The sequence below is a fragment of the Natator depressus genome, chromosome 1, assembly GCF_965152275.1.
Source record: "Natator depressus isolate rNatDep1 chromosome 1, rNatDep2.hap1, whole genome shotgun sequence".
In the NCBI taxonomy this organism is placed as follows: Eukaryota; Metazoa; Chordata; order Testudines; family Cheloniidae; genus Natator; species Natator depressus.
Genome location: NC_134234.1, coordinates 69652698 through 69666061, shown reverse-complemented (window position 1 = coordinate 69666061; position 13364 = coordinate 69652698).

Sequence of the window (13364 nt, the reverse complement as noted above, 5' to 3'; positions counted from 1 at the left end):
CTTTCTAAGACGTTCAGCAGAAAGTCTAGGATTGAAGCTGACATGTCTGAGTGAAATATTTCCCCCTCCCATACAGACTAAGGTAAAAATATGATTTTCATTTGATGATTATCACCGAGTTAAAAAGAATTTGCACATTTGGGCCATGATCCTTCAAACTGATCCAGACTATTGGACCTCTGCCCTTGTTGGGAGGCACAGTGGTTTCAATAGGATTCCATACGGGCAGAGGGGTCCATCAGCAGAGATCAGATTGCATGATGAGTGCTTTGATAAGTGAAATATAAGGGAAATATCACCAACATGGATCCAGCTTTGGGACAAACATCCAGAGTAGTTTAGGTGAATTCAAGTTCTTAGAAAATGCTGCAAAACTTTCCTCTCTGAAAACTCCTCTCCATCTTAAAAATTACACACTATTGACCCCCCTCTACTACCTCAAAAAACCAACAACTAACCATTTAAATAATTAATAAAATCTAAAAAATTCAAAACAAAAAACCCTATCTCAAGTAGAACTTTTAACTTGAAATGGGAATAGTGACAGGCACTCCATGAAGTCCACTAAGGACTTTGCTTTTGCAATCCATTTTAGGTGGAAGACCCTCAGATATTACTACAGTGATAGCCAGCAATATAAACCCTGAGACAGATAGATTGATAGATTTGCCCAAGATTTGTAGTCTTTATTAATTAGGTTTATATTTTAACATGGTATTTTTTCAATTTTCAACCATGATCTGTGGGCAGAGCTAGATAAACAAGTAAAGAAATAATCTTGAACAATGCCATAAAGAATGCAGGCCTGATTTTATGCGGTCTTGCATCATTTGTGTGTGTGCAAAGTGAGTGCAAAGTGGGTGTCAAATACTACCACATCAGAAACCTAGCATTTTGCTTCCACTATCAAATCATTCTCACGCATACAAATGACTACACAAGGTGCAAAAAAGTAGAGATTCAAGCCCATTGAGCAGATAGAGTGAAATAAATTGGCATAATTAAATGTCTGGGACAATCCTTGTGATCAGATAGATCGTCTCAGGCTCCTGAACTATGAAACTACTTATATAACTGCCTTTTTTTTTTAAAGTTTCTCTTGTAGAGACTAGCTGAAAAAATGTCAGCATGTCAAAAACATACCTCTTGACCCTGGGCTGTCAAATCACATGCAAGAGTAAGAACTTAGGGCCAGATTTTCAAAGGTATTTAGGTGCCTAAAGATGCATATGGGTGCTTAGAAGACTTTACAAAAGTTTCCAAGTGTCTCATTCCCATTAAGAGCTAGGAACGTAGACTTAGGAGCCATGGCTGGTAAGACAAAGGTGGGTGGGAGACTAATGAAGTTAGTTCTCTGAATTTTCCAGAGAATGACGGTGAGAAGGTAGTAATTTTTATTTCCTTGCAGGTACTCTACAATGAAGAACCTGCGGTTAAAACTTCTGGTGTCGTCAACGTACATTGTGACATAATCGGTGTCTTCTTTAGACTGATGGTTAGTCCAAATTCATCAGAAACTATCAGAAAACTATAGAAAAGTTGCTGGATCTCCTCTTCGGTGTGTGCAACAAGCACTGCATTCTTGGTGAAAAGCAATTAACTTATCAGCAAATGTTTGACTTTGGTTTTTGCTTTTAGATGTGCAAGGTTGAAGAGTTTCCATTTCCATTTCCATTCTACAGAGATATGCACCCTTTGTGCTAGTTGAGAAAGCATGACAAAGCAGCAGAGAGAAGAATACACTGAGAATCTTTGGTGCCAAATCCCTATTTGTTACTGTGATGCTAGCAGACAGATGCCAATACATGCCAAGGCCTCACTGAAAATTGACAAATGCATAACTGAAAACCAGTCTGGCTCTCCTGTGTGTTAGTATTGTTAAAATAGATATTAGAGTTATAAGAATGTGTTTAGACTTTATGAAATGTTTGTTGGCGACTGCATGTATTAATCTTATTTATAATATCTGTATCCCACGTTATAAGGTAATATTTAAGTGTTTGTTCTGAAACTGTAAAAGTATTTGCTAAAACCCCACAGTCAGGACAGAAGCATTATCAAGTGTGAAATACTACTTTACCACAAGAGGTGTAATCTCCTCCCCATCAAAAGAAGGCCTATAGATACCAGACAAACCGTTGTGGCACAACAGTGGACAAAAGACTTTGTTGATTGCTTCCCTCACACCGATGAAGAGGGTACATGCACACGATCTTGTTCCATTACAGCTGGGGAAGGGAATAAAATCGCTGTTAAAGAGAAATTATTATCACTACGCTGCTTAGAATTCATAGATGGCAATAATTCTAAGCATAAAAAAGGGATCCCCAAGCTGCTTTGTTTGGGTTAGCCCTAAAGGATATATAGAGCTTGCATATATAGCAGCTACTATCAACTTTTTTTGGAATGTAGGACCAGTAACTCATTTGTGGGTGTATGTTTACTTGCTTTAACCTCGTAAATAACTCTTATTTCTTTTTCCTAGTTAATAATATCTTTGTTAGTTTATTATAGGATTGGCTAAAAGTATTGTCTTTGGTTTGAGTTCTGAGGTGCAATTAATCTGGGGTAAGTGGCTGATCCTTTGAGACTTGGAGAATTTTGGTGTGATTTTTGGTATCAGGGACCATCTAGCACAAAGGCAGGCTTGCCTGGGTGGCAAGATAGACGGAGTGCCCAAGGGGACTGTTTTTGACTCCATGTTAAGGCTGTTACAACACTTGAGGAGTGGCTGATGAAATCTAATTGTAGAACATACAATCTGTTTGTGGTTTGTGTCCTGGTTTGAATTAGTCTTCCCTGGGGTTGGCACTCACATTCAAGAGCCATACTAAACAGCTTGATAGTCAGCACTGTAGATTTCAAAGCTGTCAAACTGATTGCTATCAAACTGGACTGTAGCCTTCATGCCATCATGTAAGGATTGAATGAGACTGAAGAGGATTGGGAAGCAACTGATTCTCTCTACCAACTGGAAAACCCTTTTGATCAGATCAGAAGCCTCACTAATATCTATGAAGTCCACATAGAAAGGCTTTCCTTGTTCTCAACACCTTTCTTGCAGTTGTATTAGTGTGAAGACTCTGTTGATAGCTGATCTACTGCCATGGAAGCTTCACTGACTCTCTGGATACACACATTCAGCAAGAACTTGAAGTCTTCTGAGAATGACCAATGCTAAAACCTCACCAGCAACACTAAAGAGAGATTCATAGAATCATAGAATATCAGGATTGGAAGGACCTCAGGAGGTCATCTAGTCCAACCCCCTGCTCAAAGCAGGACCAATCCCCAACTAAATCATCCCAGCCAGGGCTTTGTCAAGCCTGATCTTAAAAACCTCAAAGGAAGGAGATTCCACCACCTCCCTAGGTAACACATTCCTGTGTTTCACCACCCTCCTTGTGAAAAAGTTTTCCCTAATATCCAACCTAAACCTCCCCCACTGCAACTTGAGACCATTAATCCTTGTTCTGTCATCTGCTACCATTGAAAACAGTCTAGATCCTTCCTCTTTGGAACCCCCTTTCAGCTATCAAATCCCTCCTCAGTCTTCTCTTCTGCAGACTAAATAATCCCAGTTCCCTCAGACTCTCCTCATAGGTCAAGTGCTCCAGCCCCCAATCATTTTTGTTGCTCTCCGCTGGACGCTTTCCAATTTTTCCACACCCTTGTTGTAGTGTGGGGCCCAAAACTGGACACAGTACTCCAGATGAGGCCTCACCAATACTGAATAGAGGGGAACGATCATGTCCCTTGATCTGCTGGCAGTGCTCCTACTTATACAGCCCAAAATGCAGTAAGCCTTCTTGGCAAATAGGGGACACTGTTGTCTCATATCCAGCTTCTCGTCCACTGTAACCCCTAGGTCCTTTTCTGCGGAACTGCTGCAGAGCCATTCGGTCCCTAGTCTGTAGCGGTGCATGGGATTCTTACATCGTAAGTGCAGGACTCTGCACTTGTCCTTGTTGAACCTCATCAGATTTCTTTTGGCCCAATCCTCTAATATGTCTAGGTCCCTCTGTATACTATCCCTACCCTCCAGCATATCTACCACTCCTCCCAGTTTAGTGTCATCTGCAAACTTGCTGAGGGTACAATCCACGCCATCCACCAGATCGTTAATGAAGATATTGAACAAAACCGGCCCCAGGACCAATCCTTGAGGTACACCAGTTGATACCGGCTGTCAACTAGACGTGGAGCCATTGATCACCACTGCTTTCTCCTCATCCACAGAGCCAGTTATCTCATCATAGAAGGCAAATACGTTAGTCAGGCATGACTTGCCCTTGGTGAATCCATGCTGAGTGTTCCTGATCACTTTCTTTTCCTCTAAGTGCTTCAGAATTGATTCCTTGAGGACCTGCTCCATGATTTTTCCAGGGACTGAGGTGAGGCTGAGATTCCGCTGTAGTAGTTGCAATCACTCTGACCTCCTTTGTCTGTTGTGATGTTGGTCATCCTTTATGTCTTGGCAAGCAAAACATTTGTTTCAATACTTCAGCTAGAATTCTTTTCCTACAGTCTTTCCTGGTGCTAGGGAGGTGGTTGCCATTTCAAGCTCTTTTCTACATGGTTCTATATCAATCTCTTTGATAATATGGAGATCACATTTAGCATTGCTTCAGATACAGTGGTTTCATATGAAGAGAGTTCATGGTAGTGTTCCAGCCTCATGTTGGCTGCAACACTTTCTAAGTTAGGTAATTGTTATCTCTAATGTTTAGAAATTCCAAGGATATTTTAGTACTGGCAGCATGAGATCTCCAGCATATGTCACTAAACTTGAAATCCCCATGATCACACAACATTTTTGTTTGTTTTTCTTTCTGACACATTATATATAGATGCATGGGGAAGTGGTCATTCTGTTCCACAGTGTGATTTGATGGTCTGTAGAAGAAACCAACTAGTATCCCATCTTGTTCTTTATCTGTTAGGACATTGACCCATAAGAATACAAGATCATTTTCATCAAAGCTAACAGTGTTTTGGAAACAGATAATGTCATATTTTATATAGATCACCAATCCTTCTCCCCTTTTTCCCACTTGATCTTTCCTAAATAGGTTATAACCTGTCAAGGTTCCTTCCTCACTCTGAACTCTATGGTACAGATGTGGGGAGCTGCATGAAAGACCCCCTAAGCTTATTCTTACCAGCTTAGGTTAAAAACTTCCTCAAGGTACAAACTTTGCCTTGTCCTTGAACCCTCTGCTGCCACCACCAAGCATTTTAAACAAAGAACAGGGAAAGAGCCCACTTGGAGATGTCTTCCCTCCAAAATATCCCCCCAAGCCCTACACCGCCTTTCCTGGGGAAGGCTTGATAAAAATCCTCACCAAGTTGCATAGGTGAACACAGACCCAAACCCTTGGCTCTTAAGAACAATGAAAAAGCAATCAGGTTCTTAAAAGAAGAATTTTAATTAAAGAAAAAGTAAAAGAATCACCTCTGTAAAATCAGGATGGTAAATACCTTACAGGGTAATCAGATTCAAAGCATAGAGAATCCCTCTAGGCAAAACCTTAAGTTACAAAAAGACACAAAAACAAGAATAAACATTCCATTCAGCACAACCTATTTTACCAGCCATTTAACAAAAGGAAATCTAACACATTTCTAGCTAGATTACTTACTAATTTAACAGAAGTTCTGAAGAGCATTCCTGACCTGGTCCCGGCAAAAGCATCACACAGACAGACAGACCCTTTGTTCTCCCCCACCCCACCTCCAGATTTGAAAGTATCTTGTCTCCTCATTGGTCATTTTGGTCAGGTGCCAGCGAGGTTATCGTAACTTCTTAACCCTTTACAGGTGAAAGGGTTTTGCCTCTGGCCAGGAGGGATTTTATAGTTCTGTGTACAGAAAGGTGGTTACCCTTCCCTTTATATTTATGACATAACTATTTCCTTTTCATTCCAGTTATACAAATCATTGCACCAGATTTCAGTAATACCAACTAGATTGAATTTGTGTTCATAAATGAGCAATTCCAATTCCCTTTTGTTACCCAGGCTCCTAGAATTAGTGTATACACAACTGAAGAGTTTATTCTCTTCATGTCTTTTGTCTCCTTGATTAATTTTGTTTTCAACATTTCAATTTTCCTCTGAGTGCTCATAACACCCCCCTTTTCCCCTCCCCCTTTTCTATTCATGTACCCCCCTCTTAACTACCCTAGACAGCCTGTCCCCAAGTAGATTTGTCCCACTTCTACTGAGATGAAGGCCATCCAAATTATAGAAACCCATCTGACCATACAAGGCGGGCCAGTGTTCCAGAAAATGAACCCCCTCCACCCTACATCACTTATCTAGCCGGCTATTCATTTCCAGCATCTTCTGCCTTCTGTCTTGCTTTGCTTGTGGAAAGGGAACCATTCCTGTGGAACATTTTTCTTCTTCAGCACTCTTCCAGGTTCCCTGAAGTCATCTAGTAACTGAAAGATATCCCGCAATGCAGTGTCATTAATGCGGATATGAGGCATCACCAATGGATTTTTTCCTGTAGACTTCAGAAGCCTGTCCAATCTTTGAGTGATGTCTCATGTCTTGTCTCCTGGAAGGCAGCACACTATCATATTGTCTGCCTGTCCCTTGCAGAATGTTCTTCCAATTCTTCTGAATATTGAATATCCAGTAAAGATCATCTCTCTTCCTTGGATGGTTGGAGAACTCTTTGCAGGCAAGCTTTATTTTCTTACAGGTTGGGCTGAGCTCCCATCCCCACATGTGTCCCATACATCTCTGTGTTCCCCTGGACCTGCTGCATCTTGAGATGTATCTTCCATAGTTTCCACATTGATGACCTGATATGAATTTGAAACTTGTAGCTGTGTGGAATTCCTCTTGCTTTTCTACTCTCTGGTGACCACAGTCTGTCTAGTTTCATCTGTCTCCAGTCATGTAGAATGTCACTGTGACCTCTTCCTCTGTTTCTGAAATACCAGGCCTCCTTTACTTCCTCTCTCACTGATTCCTTGTGGGAAGCTCCATTCTTCCTTGAACCTGGGATACTGGTGTTTCTGCAAATCAGATTGTCTAGGAATTCCTTAGCTTCTCTGATTCTAAGTAGCATCACAGCATGCCTCCCCCACGCCAACCAAGAATCTTTTTTTCCCCCTCCAGCACAGCCATCAACTTGCACTTCATGCCTAGGAAATCCTTTTGTCTTCAGGCAGGAAAAATAATATGGCACATCCATTTCAGGTCACCACTACTGTTTCATCACTAGGCATCTTGAGCTCACACGCAGTACTGAATCTGGAAGGAAAGCCTTTCACACTCCCTTTTCAAACTCCATCCAAAATGCACCTGTTAGCTGCATCTATTTGCAGCTCTCTAGTTCACCGAGCAAGTAACTTTTATACCAATTCTTCCATGCTTAGCTCACCTCAGCTCTGCCCCTCACCACCAGCAACCAATTAACCACTCAGACTTCAAGCTGCTGGGCTGATCAGAGCTCCAAGGGCTACAGCCTCCTTGGAAAGTTCCCTCTTCAATTGGCACTTCTGCTACCATATCCATTGTTAGAGCGCAAGCATCAGTTCTCCTAAATTATAAGGAAGCATGTGATAAAAAGGAGACAACTCCGTGCAATTGTTTTAGCTTTCTTCATCCATTGGGGTAAGAGTGAGGGGGTGCAGGTGAATGCATTAGGACCTTTGACACATTCATGGATGCGATTTATGGCCTAACAAGGTCTGTCATTGCTTTTTATTTATTTATTTCTCCTCACAAACACACACTTCTCACACATCTTCTCAGTATGTCATAAAATATACTCATAGGCCCCTCTTGGCAACCATCCCTTGTCCCTTGCATTTTATCAGCAATGAACTGGGGAACCAACTGTCTGTGGTTTAACTGGGTGAACAGCCACCCTGTTCTCAACAACAGGACATACAAATAGAGCCCATTTAGATCTTTTTCATCTGAATCCTACTTAAATTAAAGAACTAAAGTTTATTCCCACAAAACATATTCAAGTTTATGCAAACCAGACCTCACTCACATGTCTCTTTCCCCCACTCTGCCCCCCCCACCCCGCTACCCACACTCCATGGAATGAGGGGTTGCTTTAGAACCAGGGCCAGCTCTAGGCACCAGCAAAACAAGCAGCTGGTTGGGGCGGCACATTTCTAGGAGCGGCATTCCAGCTCCGGCCATGCCGCCCCTAGAAATATGCCCCCGCCACATAGAAATATGCCCTTGCCTCTGCTCCGTCTCCGCCTGCTCCCCTGAGCTCGCCACCGCCACTCTGCTTCTTCCCCCTCCCTCCCAGGCTTGCCACACGTCAAACAGCTGTTTCACGCAGCAAGCCTGGGAGGGAGGAGAAGCCAAGTGGCGGCGCGCTAGGGGAGGCAGCGGTGGTGAAGCGCAGGTGAGCTGGGGAGGGGAGCGGTTCCTCTAAATCCCCCCCCGTTACATCCTTTGCTCCCCCCCCCGACTCACCTCCGCTCCGCCGGCTCCCCTGAACACGCTGCCTCTCCCTTGCCTGAGAGGGAGGGGGGAGATGCGGAGTGGCGGCATGTTCAGGGAAGCAGGCAGAGAGGAGGTGAGCTAGGGCAGCAGAGAGAGCCGCAGGAAGCAATGCGGGGGAAATGCAGAATGCCTGGAGGAGGAGGCGGGGCCAGGTATTTGGGGGAAGGGTTGGGACAGGGTGGAGTTGGGGCGGAGCTGGGAGCGGGTGGGGAGGCACGAAAAAAAGCAGGGGTGGCCACAAATTTTTTTGCTTGGGGCAGCAAAAATCCTAGAGCCGGCCCTGTTTAGAATACCTTAGTCCCAGGGGGTACCTCACATTCTATAAACTTCAGATTAGTTTGTAAGCCATTTTACTTGGTACATAACATAATTTTCATTATTACCATTTAAACTTAATCTATTACATGATTAATTTCTTATCCTTTAGCTAACAATTAAACAGTTATTTTTCAATTCATGAATAGCAATATAACTAACATTATAAAACCAAAATTATGAGATAGCAGGTGTCAATTCTCTTTTAATTACCATTCCCACCATGTGAGATACATGTAGCTGTAAGCAGGGTCTGTGTGAGCTCTCCCCTGACATCTAGTAATGAGCTGGAGGGAAAGACTAAGGGAACAGACCCTGGTTGCATAGACACATCTACTCTGCCTAGGTGTTCAGTAGACAGAGCTGCTTGCCCAAAGTGATCAATTTTGGCTAATTTTGGAATACAATTCACTGTAGACAGTTGCAGAGGTGTACAATTACCACAGAGACATTGCTCGATGCCCCCACCTTTCTGGGGTGGAAAGTGAACCTCTGTGAACATACCTTTGAACTCTGGGGCTTCACTAACCATGGCTTCACTAACCACTAGCCATGTGAGGGGTTCAGTGGAGGAAGAGGGGAGTGATGTATTAAAGGGACATTCGTCCATGTGACTTTCCCACCACAAGGTGGGAAACTGAAGCAGAGGACAGTGCTCAACACACTGTGGGGTTATGTTTTTGCTTATGGCTGCATGCTTTTGAATGTGGCTGTGGTGTTTTCCCAAACTAATGCTTGGCTCCCTTTCTCTTTTATGAAAAGTTCTCAGTGTTTAAGAGTGGAAAAATATTGCCTTTTACAGGTGTCCAGGGGGTTTGTTTAGCTTTCCCAGATTACTGGGTGGGTACTCAAGCCAATTCTCTTTTCTCATGTTAAGAGGATTGTGGCGGCTCTGGCACCTTATCGCCCCATTGGGGCACGGGGTGGTGGTATGTCAGAACCTCGCCACTCCCAAGTTTGTGTGCTTGCCTCTCTGTGGGCGGCACGGTGCGGCCTAATGGCCTCTCTCCATGCAATCACCCCTCTTAGTTAGGGTAGTGCGACCTAAAGGCCAGAGTACATCAAAGTCACCCCAGCATCAGGACAGTGCAGCCCAATTACCAGAGTCCATAGAATCACCCCTCACATGAGGGTCAGAGTGGCCTAGTGGAAGGAGTCCATATGATTCACATGCTGGGCCACCCCCCTTCCAGGGGGCAGAGGGCTGGATGGTAGGGGACCCAGAACCGCCCTTTCCACCTAGTCCTGACCCAGGGCCCTGGTAGTGGCAAGTTCCCCTTGCCACTGGCTCAGCGGGGATCCGTCTGAAACACGCTGAGCCTCAGTGCAGCTCAAACACTGTTTTCTTCTGAAGTTCCCCATGTCACTTCCTCCTGTAACCTCCGGCTCTTCCATGTCTGGGGGTCCTCTGATGTGTTCCCCATCTGTGACATATTCCATCTGGGCATAGGGGTGCAATCCAGTCTGGCTGGCTTCCGGGTCTTGGAGCTCAAGCTGTTCCTCTTCAGGAGCTGGCAGTGTGCCTCCTTACCCTCTGGTGGTCAGCCCCTCAGTCCTGACTGAGTAGCTCTGCAGGCTTTTATACCTGTTCTCCAGTTGAAGGATGTCCAGCAGAGCCTCAGGGGCTTGGCTTCCTCTGCTAGAAAGGAAGGGTTAACCCCTGTGGTACCAGTGCGGGGCTGCTCCACTGCATCACAAGGATATTGATATTGAACACAGCCTTTGTTGCTGCCAAGTTCATGTGGTAGAAGGGTTATGTAGCTTTATAATCCAAATCAACATTTGTATTCTCAACCTAAACAATTTATCTTTGAGTTTTCTGTCATGAGCATTGGGGTCTTGAACTCTCTGAAAAGTTTGCATCAGGAGAAATAGAACCTCATTCTATTCTCACACTTTATGATCTTTCAAAGTAGCCTAATGTGAAGGGAAAGAGATGTGAATGTACGGGACGCCAGGACAAGTCTTCGGTACAAAAGTACATAATCAGGGCTCAATGTTCACTTGTCTTGCTGTCTGAATTTAAAGTCTGACACATTAATTCCCTTATGGTTACTATCACTTCCACAGCATGGAAGTTATCAAACAAAGTTACCAATTTAGAATCCATGGGAAAGAAATGCCCTCTGAAGGTATCAGCATTTAAGGACTGCAATCATTGACAGAGAACTAGGGAGTGCTGTTCTCTGGGGTGAAAACAAATCACTGGACACCTACTATCTCTACCTGGATATTTGTCAAATCCTTAGCTTTAATTAGAATAACTCTACACTACTCTGTACCAGACCACATCACAAAACCACACAAGACTTTCGTAGTGTTAGTGAGGAATGATTTTCCCATGCAGACCCAACTGAATTCTTTAATCTGGTTGCGTAGTTTTAAATTAGAGACTTGATGCAAGTCTAGATCAAAATACCTGAAGGTCACTACGGGTATTACTACACTATGAAATTAGTTTGATTTTATAGAAGTAAATTTTTAGCAATTGATTTTATACAGTCGATTATGTATGTCCCCACTAAGCGCATTAAGTTGAGGGAGTGTGTCCTCAATACCATGGCTAGCATCAACTTATGGAGCGATGCACTGTGCGTAGCTATCCCACTGTTCCCTCAGTCTCCACTGCCCATTAGAATTTTGGATTAAGCTCCCAATGTCTGATGGGGCAAAAACATTGTCGAGGGTGGTTTTGGGTACATGTCGTCACTCACCCCTCCCTCCCTTCCTCCGTCCATGAAAGCAACAGCAGACAATCATTTTGCACCTTTTTTTCTGGGTTACCCGTGCAGACACCATACTATGGCAAGCATGGAGCCCGCTCAGCTCACCGCTGCTGTTGTGAGCGTTGTAAATACCTCGCACATTATCCTGGAGTATGTACAGAACCGGTCTAAGAGATGTCAGCACGAGGACAATTGTGATGAGGACATGGAAACAGATGTTCCTGAAAGCATGGGATGTGGCAATTGGGAAATCGTGGTGCCTGTGGGGCTGGTTGATACAGGGGAACGCTGATTCTGGCCCAGCAAACAAGCACAGACTAGTGGGACCGCATAGTGTTGCAGGTATGGGATGATTCACAGTGGCTGCAAAACTTTCGCATGCATAAGACCACTTTCCTTGAATGTTCTGAGTTGCTTTCCCCCGCCCTGAAGTGCAGGAATACCAAGATGAGAGCTGCCTTGACAGTTGAGAAGTGAATGGCGATAGCCCTGTGAAAGCTTGCAACGCCTGACTGCTAATGGTCAGTCGGGAATAAATTTGGAGTGGGCAAGTCTACTGTGGAGACTGTTGTGATCCAAGTAGCCAGTGCAATCACTGATATTCTGCTATCAAGGGTAGTGACTCTGGGAAATGTGCAGGTCATACTGGATGGCTTTCTGCAATGGGGTTCCCTTACTGTGGTGGGGCAATAGACGGAACACATATCCCTATCTTGGCACCGGACCACCTTGCCAACCAGTACGTAAACCACAAGGGGTACTTCTCAATGGTGCTGCAAGCACTGGTGGATCACAAGGGATGTTTCACCGAGATCAACGTGGGATGGCTGGAAAGGTGCATGATGCTCGCATCTTTAGGAACTCAGGGCTGTTCGAGCAGTTGCAAGAAGGAACTTACTTCCCAGACCAGAAAATTACCATTGGGGATGTTGAAATGCCAATAGTTATCCTTGGGGACCCAGCCTACCCCTTGCTCCCATGGCTCATGAAGCCATACACAGACAGCCTGGACAGTAGTAAGGAGCAGTTCAGTTATAGGCTGAGCAAGTGCAGAATGGTGGTAGAATGTGCCTTTGGATATTTAAAAGCTCGCTGGCGCTGTTTGCTGACTAGGTTAGACCTCAGTGCAACCAACATTCCCATTGTTATTGCTGCTTGCTGTGTGCTCCATAATATCTGTGAGAGTAAGGCAGAGACGTTTATGGCGGGCTGGGAGGTTGAGGCAAATCACCTGGTGGCCGATTTTGAGCAGCCAGATACCAGGGTGATTAGAAGAGCACAGCTAGGCACACTGCGCATCAGAGAAGCTTTGAAAACCAGTTTCATGACTGGTCAGGCTACAGTGTGACAGTTCTGTCTGTTACTCCTTCTGCAAACCCACCCCCTTTGTTGATTTTAATTACCTGTAAGCCAACCTTCCCCCCCCCATCACAGCTGGCAAAGGAAATAGAGTAACTATTGTTTTGAAACCATGCATTCTTTCTTTATTAATTTAAAAAAAGTGAGATAATTGACAAGGTAGCCTGGGTGGTGTGGGGTGAGGGAGGAGGGAAGGACAAGGGCACATTGCTTATTGTAGCCACACTACAAATCAAAACTGTTTGAATGACAGTCTTCTGTTACTTGGGCCATCCTCTGGAGTCGGGTGGCTGGGTGCCCGGAGCCTCATTTTCCCCCTTCCCCAGCGTTCTTGGGCATCTGTGTAAGGAGAATATGGAACTTGGGGAGGAGGGCAGGCGGTCATACAATGGATGCAGCAGGGGTCTGTGCTCTTGTTGGCTTTCCTGCAGCTCCAACAGATGATTCACCATTTCCATTTGCTACCCCATTAGCT